The 12,596-nt window shown below is 37.0% G+C and overlaps 1 protein-coding gene across 11 annotated transcripts in view; it reads left to right on the top strand.

Moving 5' to 3' along the window:
- The window catches only part of BBX (BBX high mobility group box domain containing), a 275,777-nt gene that overhangs the window by 121,193 nt on the left and 141,988 nt on the right, over positions 1-12,596 (top strand). Inside the window, exon 4 of one of the 11 annotated variants that reach the window (XM_059392033.1) lies at positions 4,277-4,394. The exons of the other annotated variants lie outside the window; for them this stretch is intronic. The gene's annotated coding sequence lies outside the window, so the exon portion shown is untranslated. The remainder of the gene's footprint in view (positions 1-4,276; positions 4,395-12,596) is intronic. 11 annotated transcript variants of the gene reach the window in all.

Below are 12,596 nucleotides of genomic sequence, written 5' to 3'. Positions count from 1 at the left end.
AGTTTAGGATGGATTAGATTTGTAATGCAAAGAGGACATCCACGTGATTATGTATAGGCTATAGTTACAGATTGATAAGGGTTTGGCAGAGATTCAGGCTAAAGATAAGTAGAACTCAGGAAAGAGAAGTAGAGTTTAATGTTCGAATATTGGTGAAAGTGGAAAATATGGCAGAGACAGAACTTTGGAAAACACCTACCTATTCTTTTTTAAGAGAAGTCTAAAGGAAGGAAAAATAATCAGATCTTTGGGCGGGGGGGAGGGGGCGAGGGGGGGAGCAATAGAGTACAGTACCAAAGAAGATGGGGAAGAATTTTCAACAAAAATGTGGAAAAATATAGAGAACTCTAAATGCCCCCAAATAGTGTTTGGGTTAGGAGATTTGAGGGTCCTTTGGAGAAAGCATTTTTTGTGCAGTGATCAAGTCAGAAGCCACTTTGTATAGCATTAGCAGTATTCCATGTTTTATTGCCACATTCTTGATTTTCTTTTTTGCTGAAACTGTGTTAGGCCACTGTTTTTGTGGAGTAATGTATAATGGCTTAGAGAGCCACTCCCTGGGAGCATAGAACTCATCTTCTATAAATGTAGTTTTAATATTATTTTCTTTAGATATTTTACCTCAGACTGTTTCAAATAAAAACTTATCCAGGTGCTAATACCATTTTCTCAAATGCACTGAAATGACTTTGTTTAAAATATCATCAGCAAACTACTTTGAAAATGCCTCTGCCATAAGACTTATATTATAATTGGCACTGCAGAAGGATAAATAATGAATTGCCTGTCATTGCCAGCTCTTCTTTTACACGAAGTACAGTGAGGCTTTCTATAGGGCCCACTGGTTTACTAAAGATCCTGTCAAAAACTCTTTGGTGTAGGAGGCCACTTGTATGTGAAATTTCTAGAGAATCTGATACGTGGCCACTTTTGTTTCCATCAGCAGAAAATAGTTATAAGGGGATACAAGATTCACCATAAGTTAGCAGTAATGATTATAATGATGAAAACTGCAATTGTCATCATTTGCATTTTTTCTCTCTGTTGTGTACATGTGTAGGAGTGTATTTTTTCTAGTCTTCATAGTGACTCTTAAATGTGTAGGTCTTATTATTCCCATTTTGTATATGAAGGAACTGAGACTCAGAATATTTAATTTGTCAGAACTTTTTGGCTTACTAAATAAAAACAGAGCAGGATTCTAATCAGCTTTTTCTTTTAAGACTATGTTCTTTATGTGGCCCATGCAGTTATACGGATTATTTGAAAGTTGAACTTCAACACTTTTAACAGCAACTACTCACTCTGGTTTGGGAGCTCAATACCTCATTATTTTCTTACATTTTCCCCTCCAACTAAGGAAGAAGAGAGATCACTTTTATTTGCTTAATATGTTGCTATTTGCCGTTGTTGCTTGTAAGGTACTTTCCTGTGCTTTTAATACTGTTACATACTTGGTTAATCCTTCACATCAGCTCTATGAGAGGTGGAATACCCTCAACATTTTGTTAAGAACCTTTTAAATATCATTGTACATTCACATACTCACCACCTAGATTTACCACTAACATTTTATTATGTTATTACAGACCTATAACTTGTCCATCATCAATTTATTTTTGACTCATTAGCAAGTAAATTAAATAACATTACTACCTCTATCATAAGTACTTCAGGATGTCTATTATTGACTGTAGTTCACTATTTATGTACTACTTTTTAAAAAAAGATTTTATTTATTTATTTAACAGAGAGATCTGACAGACATCAGAAGTAGGCAGAGAGGCAGGCAGAGAGAGGGAGGAAACAGGCTCCCCGATGAGCAGAGAGCCAGATGTGGGGCTCGATTCCAGGACCTGGGATCATGACCCAAGTCGAAGGCAGAGGCTCAACCCACTGAGCCACCCGAGCACCCTATGTACAACTTTTTTGATCTGAAATTAACATTCGGTTAAATGCACAGATCTTAAATGTACATTCTCTGAATTTTGATAAATGCGTACACCCAATACCTATCAAGATACAAAACACTACTATTGGTAGGTGTCTTTTTTATTCACAATTTGTAAGTGAGGAGCCTGAAGCACAGAGAGGTTAATGATCTGCCTAAGATCATAACTGCCAGTAGGTTGCAGAGCAAGAACTCAAACTTCTAGTCTGGCTGCAGGGTTTGTTCTAACCACACCACCATACTGTCCATGGATTAGCCTCACATATTCAGGTATCTTTTACATACCATTTTACAGATGTGATGTTTATTTTTTACATAGGTGTGTGTAGACACAACTAGTATGTTTGGGACTAGAGTAGAAATGCTCTTCTAGAAATGCATCAGTTCTTTGTAGCAAGTTTGGCAGTTTAAGAGGGAAACGAACTCCTTTCGTTGAAATACTAGGGTGCATCTCTGTATAATAAATAACTCTGGTTTTAACTGGATCCTTGTTTAATTTTTCCGTATATAAAGTCACAGTTAATTTCCTAGTGGCAACACTGAGGTTCAGAAAAATCCTAAAGTGCCACTTGAATAATTAAGGGTAAATGATGAACAGTATAGCTTTGTGTTAAGCATAGTTTTGCTCTGTTAGTAGAGAATTGTTCATCTATGTGTGGTGTATATATAGTACCACTCACCGTGATAGCTCAGTTTCCAAAATAATGGAATTAACCAATTTAGGATTTATAGCTGTGAAATTTATGAAGTTTTTTTAAAAACATGAATGGAATTCCTTGACCTTTCAAAGTAAATTGCATAAAAATATGAATAAGGACTGGAATAGTTTTTTTCTTTTTTCTTTTGTGAGACTTAGGCATACCATCCCTATGTAAATAAATCGTATCTCTTTCCTATGTTGTTTGTGTTCACATCAAAAGATGTATCTGAAAACTTGACTGGTACTCTTCATCACTCTCCAGATGATGACAGAGCAGCCATTATATTAAAAAAAAAAATTCTAAGTATTGCTCAGAAAGCAGTTTAAATAAATAAAAGCATGTAGTTAGCAAAACCTAGCTAGTCACTAGAGGGCAGAGCAGTACTATACTTCAGGTTTTATTTGAAAATTTGTGGTTTAAAAATTACTGAACATACAACAGTATACCAGTGCACAACTAAATAGAAATTTTTTTTGTATTCTTATTATCTTGTCTTGCTGTGAAATCCAATAACATGCTTACCCTTGTATCAAAGGAGATTTTCTGGCAATTACATTGCTTTCAAAAGGGCATGATTATTTAGTATACCTCAAGAGAAAAATACTAAGGCTTAGAAGGAGAGATGCATTAAATCATTTCTACCGTAGTACCTTGAAATCGGATTGCATGCAGTATATACTTTAGATGAGGCATTATGACAGGTTAAGTTTGAGACAAGTTTACTAGTATTAGATTTAGATTTAAAGAATTCATTGAAATGTGGAGGTTTTTAAACCTTTCAGCTGAAATGTGTTGAATCATTAAGACTTTGAAATTACCAAATTGTTAAAGCAATGAACTAACTCGAGCTCCTAAAATATTAAAATTCTGTTAGGTCACAGTCACTTAATTTCATTTGTTTGAAATTTTTTAATCATTCTGGTATATTTTCATTAGGACTTATTTTTTCTGATAGATTCTTAAAATAAAGGAAGCTCTGAGCTAGTTTCCTAGTGAGTAACCTCAGTAGTTCAGTATCTCAAAAGATAGAAAATTTTACTTTGAATGTGTAGTTTGGATTTCTATGATTTATATAGGATTCATTTCTAATAGAGAACATGGGATGTCAGAAAAAGCACTGGATTTTGGAATTCAGAGATTCAAGGCCCCAGTTCTCATGTTTTTACTTTACAACCTTGAACAAATCACATTACTCCTCTGAAGTAACCATTTTGTAAGTTGGAGAATTGGGAAAAGTATTTTTTTTTTTTTTTTTAATTTACAGCTGTGTTGTTTTGAGGATTGTGTCTATGTGTATATATATATCTCCAAAGATAAGACTATAAAGACAAATTTTAGTAGGTGATAAAATAAGGTCAGAAAAATCTTAGAAATAACTCTGAAATGGATATTATCTCATAAACATAGTAAAATGACGGCACCTGTTACATGATAAATGTTTCCAGGCCAAAGTGAGAGGTCCATCCTCTTCCCTGTCTCTTGAGTGTCTCTGGCTGCTTAATCTCTCTGTAACTCCTGACTCTGTCCTTCCTCTTACACTTTACTCCTTGTTTATTTCCATGTTTCCTCTCTCTGTGTTTCTCCTGACTGTCTTTGGTCTCTCTCTGTGTTTTTCTTGTCCCAGGCGCCCTCAGGAAGACCCCAAGCCTCTAGCGGTACCTGGTATCATCTCCAGCATGTATATAGATGTGGAGGATTCCCTGGGATATTGAGAAATACCAGAGGCGCATTGTTCTCCTGTAGTAAGTCCATCAGCATTTACTAAGTGACTACTGTTAACAGAGCACAGCTGGCGAGGCTTTGGGCAAAGAAGAATGAGTCAGGGCATAGCTCAGAAGAAAGAAATTTGTAAACTCTTCTCAGTGTCTTGTAGGCTAGAGACACGTGCAAATGAAAACAACAACAAAAGAAAAAGTTGACAAATAATTATGTAGATGAGTCGTGTTGTTCTGTGTGCTGCAGAGGCCCAGAGTTAAGGAGTAGAGAAAACCAGGTGGTATCAATCAGGTTTCCTGCATAAGTTTAAAATTAGATTTGAAGTATGGCTGGAAGAAAGATGAGGAAAGAGAGGGTGGAAGTGAGTAATTTCTGTGGGGCCTGGCCAGCCTGTTGGCTTGCCTGTAAAGGAATCCCTGAGGGTAATGAGATAAGAGCATGAAGTTGCAGCCTACCAATAGCGAACTTTGCTTCAGCTCCCAGTCTTAGAGAAATTCAAGTTATTAAAGGAAGTACAGCCAAGTTGAGACTTTGCATAAATAAGTGGTAGCTCTTGCCAGTTTTAGAATTTGTAGAGTTGAAGGGTAAATTGTGACTATAAGATAATAAAGTCCATACGCCATAAAATTGGGGTATGCCATTAGAATATGATCTAGGGATGCATTGTGGACAAGAGGATGAGCTAGAATAGTAAATCAGTATAACAAATTTGTTGTTTTGTGTTAGAAATCTGTTTTTGCCCTTATATTTTAGATAGTTCTACCCTACAGACCCACTGTGGTTTCCAGAGTGGGGAACCTTGGCTTGCTGTCACATTGGGTCACCCACAGAACATTGAATCTCTGTTTCCTCAGATAGAAGCTAAGGATGAAAATACTGACCTCAGAATTGTTCATGTTAATTCAGTGATATTTTGAATTCTTGAGTGCATGATAGCTACTGCTTGTTACAGACACTTAAAAAGCATTTTTATTTTTTATTTATTTTGTTTTAAAGATTTTATTTATTTATTTGACAGAGAGAGATCACAAGTAGGCAGAGAGGCAGGCAGAGAGAGAGGAAGGGAAACAGGCCCCCCGCTGAGCAGAGAGCCCGATGTGGAACTCGATCCCAGGACCCTAAGATCCTGACCCGAGCCGAAGGCAGCGGCTTAACCCACTGAGCCACCCAGGCGCCCCTTAAAAAGCATTTTTAAAGTAGTTAGTAAAATACAGTATAATTTCCAAGAGTTTTTTTAAAAATAGAAGCAACCCCATTGTATTCAGAAAATGCTGTATATACAGGGAATATTTATAATGTGGGGTAAGATGCAAAGAATGATATCAACATGAATACCTGAGTACCTACTACTGACTTCGGAGACAGAGCTGTCGCTGGCCCCAGTCTCTTGCCTCTCTTTAACCTTGCCCACCCCGCTGCCTGCCCAATGCTAGATGTTGAGTTTATTACTTCTTTGTTTTTCCTCATCGTATTTTTCACATATTTATGTATCCCCTACATACTTTTTGCTTGTTCTTGAATTTTATATAAGTAATAAAATACTGTTTTCTTATGCAGCCTCTCTTTTTTTCAGCCTAGTATCATGTTTCAGAGTCATCCTTCCCTATACTTGTAATTCACTTATCATCATTTTCTGAAAATAATACAATTTATCTACTTTCTTTTGTTGGCCATTTTAGATTATTTCCAGATACTGTGTTATTAGAGATAAAACTGGAGAGGTAAAATTCCTGGGAATCCTGTTCATGCCCCTAATGTGCGTATTCTGTCTCTAGGATACACGTTCAAGAGTGTAGCTGCTGTTTCACAGGGTATGCCCAGCCCCAGAACTCTACATGAGAATGGCAAATGGATTTCCATAGAGCTTGTTACATTTTTTACTCTCTCTAGCCGGATGTAAGTGTCTTTCTGTAGTCCTTAAAATGCCAAGATTTTTGTTGAAGGAATTTCGTAAGTTTCCAAATAACACCACTTAACAATAAACCCTGATGAGCTATTTTTTTAAAATTAGTTTTATCCTTTGCAGCAGCTGCTTTTCTTTGTCACAGTTTTCCAATTGTCACTTGTACCTTTTCTCAAACCCACTGAAGTCAGACATCCTGAAATAGCTGGGTGTGTTTCTAGCTAACTTTTTCCTCCCAAGAAAACCACATCATAATAATGTGATGTTCTCTTAAATGAAAATTGTTAGCTGTTCCTGACTTCCAAAGACAGTTTGGGCAGAGTAATGTACACATCTTTTACTGATTTCTCTTTTCCTTAATTTGAGTTGAGAGACACAAAGAGTGACCCAGAGAGGGCCATTTGCAAGGTGCAGTGACTTAACCTGTGTTTTGTTCTGCACTGTGAAAATCCCCAAAGCTCAGGTAAATCACTCCACTTGTATTTCCACTCTCTCCCCTTTTCTGACCTTCACCCACTTCTGTTTTTCTCAGCCAGTGCTGCTTTTGAATGTGATTGTATTTCTCCACTCATTTCTCGTCTCCATATTCCAGTTCTTCCAGCTTTATGATAACTCTGTACCTGCTGGTGCATAATGTTAGTTGGTCAGTCTCAGTATTCTGCCAGAATAGTTGCCATTACCTATCACATTAATTTTCGGAGGCTTTCCAGTAGTGTACCAGGATCTAGCCAAGTGCCTAGGATTTACTATTCATTAGATGTTTATTGAATGAGGAAAGGAGTGATAGAAATGTCTGAAAAGCACTGATGTCTTTTCCTTGTTCAGCAGTAATTTCCCCAAACACAATGGGCAAAAATCATGTGTACTGAAAACACTTAAGCCCATGGATAGCTTTCTAAACCATAAGCAATTATTTTTTCTTGCTTCACTCTGTTTTGTTTTGTTTTTTAAAAAATGAGAGCAGTAGGCCAGTGATCTATAAGGATCCTTTTGACTCCAGCATTTTGTATTCTGTCTTCAGTTGAATTGAAGATTTGTTTCTCTCTGGATGTCTAGTTGCCACTACCAAAATCCGAATCCATCCACTTCACTGGGCTCGAGGCCCATGACTGTATCACAGCAACCTGTCAGTCATTGTCTCCTGTAACCACAGCAGGTGGGGCCTACACTGAACTTTCCCTTCCTCCATTTGTTATTTAGGGTTGATTTGTTCTAGAGTAAGAACACATTTATATCATTCTTTGTAAAAGTCTGTTGAATTCCTTTGGCTTCCCAGTTGTATTCACCAGGTTGCCCTGGCATTGTTCAGTGTAAAAATCTTAAGTTCTGCCCCCTCGTTCCTCCTCTTCTTCCTCCTCCAGTCCCACAACTATGTCTAACCCTTTGTTATTTGCTGTATGACCTAACCGGATGTCTTTTCTCATAGTCTAGTTACCATCTTTGAGTCAGTGTTGATTTTTACTGTTGGGCCTTTCCCTGGGGTCAGGTGGGTCTATAGTCATCTGGTGCTAGAAGAAGCAAGTTACCCCTTTCTTTCTCCTCTGGTTTCCCTGCTGAACCCTCAGCTCCTTTCACTTCGTCTTCCCATAGCTGTTGCAGGGACTGTAACCGTGTTACTTGTCCAGATTTTTTTTCTTTTTCTTTTTTAACAAATTTATTTATTTATTTATTAGAGAGAGAGCATGAGTGGGGGAGAGGGGCAGAGGGAGAAGCAGGCTCCCCACTCAGCAGGGAAACCCGACATCTGGTTTAATCCCAGGACCCCGGGATTATGACCTGAGCCAAAGGCAGACACTTTAACCAACTGAGCCACCCAGCCACCCCTAGACTTCATTTTATGACTGCCTCTGAACTCTGTGGACCAAAGGCAAAGGGTACCAGAGAGAAGACTACATGGAGCAGGGGGCACAAAGTCCTTCTTAACTTTACATAAATTTTAAGTACTGCCCAATCACTCCTGAGGGTCCTGGCCATAGACCTGTGGGTTTGACTATGTACCAAGATCAAGTAGGTTCTTTCTGACTTTTATGCATGAACACCAAAAAATGTCATCTTGTCACAATGTTACGAATCTGCTTTGTGAAAAATTCTGTGTAAGTCTGACAAATTTAGGTTAAGAAGAGAATAAGGTAAGAGAAGAATTTTGTAACAAGAAAAAGGAAGATAACTTCTTCAATGAAGGATCTATTTGTAATAATAATTCTGAATCAAATTTGGAATTTTAAAAAAATGTTGTTTTTTTTTTTTTTAAATGTTAAATTATTTACTACTGAAAGCCCAATTGTTAACCATCCACCTCCAGCCTCCATGCACATAAAAGACTCAAGATTTACTGGGCTGTCCAGCCATGAAGAACAAGAAGCCACACTATCTGTGATTATTCACCCCTCCTAACTGCTTACTGGACAAACTCCACAAAAACACATTATGCCAGATGTTCTCTTCTCAAAAGAAGCAGTTAATACCATCTATCTCTAGAGGAACAGATTATGTTTTGTTCTTGAGGAATGCAGGGAAACATCTTTTATGCTTAGAAGGGGAAAATGGGAGAAATTACCTGACATGAAAACTTTACTCACTCAAATCAGTCTTAAATTGTGTCTCTGATTAACGTAAAAGCTTGGACCTGTTCGGTATTAACATTAATATTTTAAATTACCAGTTATAAAAGTCTCTTTTGTAGTACTAATTCACTTAGTATTTTATTTAGACAGGCTTAAAGTACTTTAGAAAACCTACAGTACTCTTTTAGTATTCTTGTTTTAATTAAAGTTTTTTTTTTTAAGTGTATATTCTCTAATGACTAAGTTGCAGCAAATGTTAAAAATACACTGTCATGTTAATAAGTTGGATTATCCTTAAATATAGTACAAAGTGTATGAATATATATAATCATTTGGTGTAAAATTTCTTTCAGAATCTAGGAAGCGCATATATTACAGATTGTGCTTTGAATGGGCTTCACTTTCATTGAAAGGGGCATTTTTTTTTTCTTTTTTTAAAGATTTTATTTATTTGAGAGAGAGACAGTGAGAGAGAGCATGAGCGAAGAGGTCAGAGAGCGAAGCAGACTCCCCATGGAGCTGGGAGCCTGATGTGGGACTCGATCCCGGGACTCCGGGATCATGACCTGAGCCGAAGGCAGTCGTCCAACCAACTGAGCCACCCAGGCGTCCCGAAAGGGGCATTTTTGAATGCTAAATTAAGAATTAAATTTCAACTAGATACTAATTTTTATTGCTGTGTTATTTGTTATACAGCAAAGTCAGTAATACATATAAAATAAATTCAGAGTTGGGCTTCATGTTATTAATCATACAATATCTGCATTTATGCATTTATATTACTGCAAAGCGTCTTCTTAAAATAGTTCTAAATAGTTTTATTCAAATGTAGGTGTTGCTGGAATGACAATATTCATTTTGTCTGGTAGTTTATATCTGGCTTACAAAAACAGTGAAATACTCAGATGGGTCTATCATTTTGATGAAGAAATGATTAGTGTTGCCCTTTTTCCTGCTGTTAATTGCTCAGTATATTACCATTCATTGTGTTAGCTGCAAAATCCACATTTCTAAAGGGCTAACTAGATTTTATTAAATCTGAGAAATAAGTCACTGAATCATATATATATATAAACAGTAGAGCAGAAAGTAGAGCACCCACACTTTTTTTGTTTCTTCGTGCCTTGAGGAATCAGGACTCCTCAAGGAAGCTCAGTTAACATAGTGCCGTTAAAGATAACAAATACCGTTTTCTTCTGTGTATATTTCTCCCACCGAATCTTACCCAGAATCTGTAGGTTTCTTTCTGCTTAGCCAGTGGACTCTTTACCCCCTTTCCCTATGTTAGCCAAGCACCATGTCTCTTTTGAATGATGGCATCATTGCCCTTAGGTTAAGGTTTGTTTTGAGCTTAGAGTTATCTTGGCTGCTGTTTTCATCCATTTATGCTGTTTTCATCCATTTATAGTTATTTGCTGTTACTTAACCCTTACATTGGTTAGATGGCAGCATTACTTTCTGTAAGTCTTAAGCTGCTCTTTTAATTGCCACCTATATCATGTGTTCATCAATTAATAACCTGCCCTTGCTAAGAACCATTCTGAACCTAGGGTAGGTGGCACTGTGGAGCTCTTGAGTCCATGATGTGGAGCAGAGGGTCTGATTTTCTCTCAGTGGAGTTGCCCAGTGTCCAGTCAGCTGTTCTGTCAGGTTTAAAGCCCATCAAGACAGCCATTCTGATGCTCTTAATGGAGTTTACTCAAGGATCGATTTGAGTATGTTTCTTTTTGCTTCACTTCTAAAGCTGTGCCAGAGATTTTCTGTGATCTGTTGGAAATTATTTGCGTTTAAATGATCTCAAATACTGTTTTCATTGAAAGGTTCTGGCTCTTTTACTCTTTGTACTTAGTAAAGATGGTGAAATCATGATGGGATTGTATTCTCCTCTTTACTCCTCTACATTTTTCTGGGCACTTCACAGACCCAAGAGGGATCCCCACCCTTCCTCACCCGCTCCTTTCCAGTTAGACTTCATATTTATGGTGAGGATGAACTGTGAACAAGTTACAGGATTTAAATCTGTGATTTTCAGTAGGAGACTTTATAGTACAGGCTCACTTGTCTATAATTAACAGGCTACTAATGATTGATGATGATGTGGAAGTGCATGGAGTAGAGGTTAAAATAATGAGGCCAAGGGTCATGATTTGGTATAATCATTTGAGACACTAAAAGAAGAGGGTCACGAGGAAGTTTATGGTTCATGCTGTAGGGAATTAAGAGATTTGGAGGAGAGATACTATTCTGCCCAGGATCATATTTGACCTGCATGGAGAGGAAGAGAGGAGGAGCATTTTAAAATAAGGGGTCTCTGGGCAAGCACGAGAGGCAAGGAAGTACCCAACTGCTGGGAGCTGGGCCATGAATGCGTCTTCTAGGATACAGAGAAAGGCAAAGAAGTTTGGAGCCAGATGGTGGTGTGTGTGTGTGTGTGTGTGTGTGTGTCTGTCTGTCTGTCTGTCTGTGTTGGGGAGAGAAGGTGAGGAGAGACAGGGAGGTTAATGCCAACCTAAAGAATTACATTCTGAGAGTAAACTGTGGAGTGCCATTGAAGAATTTGGATTCGGAGAGTGAAAGGCTCAAAGCATGCTTCTGAATAAGTGTATGGATAGACATTAGTGTGGAATGGAGATTATCACTTAGAAGCTACTGTAATCATCTCTTGGGGTAAGGAGGTACCAAAGGACTTGAAGAAGGAAGAAAATACATTTATGTGTCTTATAAAATATATGTGTAAAATATTTACTATTTATTTGTAGAATATGTGAGAGGCACTCTGAAGGGGTTTTCCATATTATCTGTGTCCATTCTTACCATCCTATAAAGTAGAAAGTACTAGCCTATTTTTATAGATGAATGAACTATAAAAATATTTATAGATGAAATATGAATTATGAATTAGATAGCTAGCCATACTCAAGATTATCTGACTGTGAAGTCCAAGTCTTTATACTCCTAGCTCTGGCTTATGAAGCGTGGAAATGGGGAACAGATGAATGTTTTATCCCTTATTTGATTTTTATCCTTTCTTTAGAATTATTGAATGGATCCAAATTAGACCTGTATTTGTGCATATTCTTATGTACATAATTGTATTTCTGTCAGTACACCTAAATTTGAGTTTGATACAGATGTTATTATATATTAGACAACTGTGTCTTCATCACGGCCTAAAAGAAAATGCTCTTTTCTGATAATTTATAAGAAAATGTAAGATGACAAAATTTGGGTCATTAATAGTGTTTTATATCAATGAAGAGCAAGTAGGAAGAGATTATATTTCCCACCAAATAGTAGTTTTACTATACAAGAAATGATGTCAGTGTCTGCCTTTCCTAGAATAAAAATAATAGGATAAACTGGAATGTTTAGAAAAGAAGAATTTTGTTTAATTTTTTTGTTGAGTGAAAGTTGGCTAGAAAGCTTTCGGTATTTGTAGATCATTGAAGAAATGTTAGTACACTGAATTTCTTGTTAATAGAGTGAAGTTTATTCTTTAATGAAAGGATGATCTTAGTGTCATCACTCTAATGATTAAAAACTATTTTACAGTTTTTAAAAAACACACAAACACACACCCACCCCTACCATGTGGAAGAGGGTGGAGATCCAAAGAAGTATAGGTACTGACACCCAGTGAATTGCTCAGTGTCAACACCAACAACCTTTCTGCCTCCTGTCCAAGGCTTTCTGAGCGTTTTTTAACAGGATTTTATATATATATATATATATATATAAATATATTTATATATATATATATA

This window comes from Mustela nigripes, chromosome 2 (assembly GCF_022355385.1).
Source record: "Mustela nigripes isolate SB6536 chromosome 2, MUSNIG.SB6536, whole genome shotgun sequence".
Classification (NCBI taxonomy): domain Eukaryota; kingdom Metazoa; phylum Chordata; class Mammalia; order Carnivora; family Mustelidae; genus Mustela; species Mustela nigripes.
Note: the sequence above shows the minus strand (reverse complement) of the source record. Positions and strands in the feature narration are given on the sequence as shown.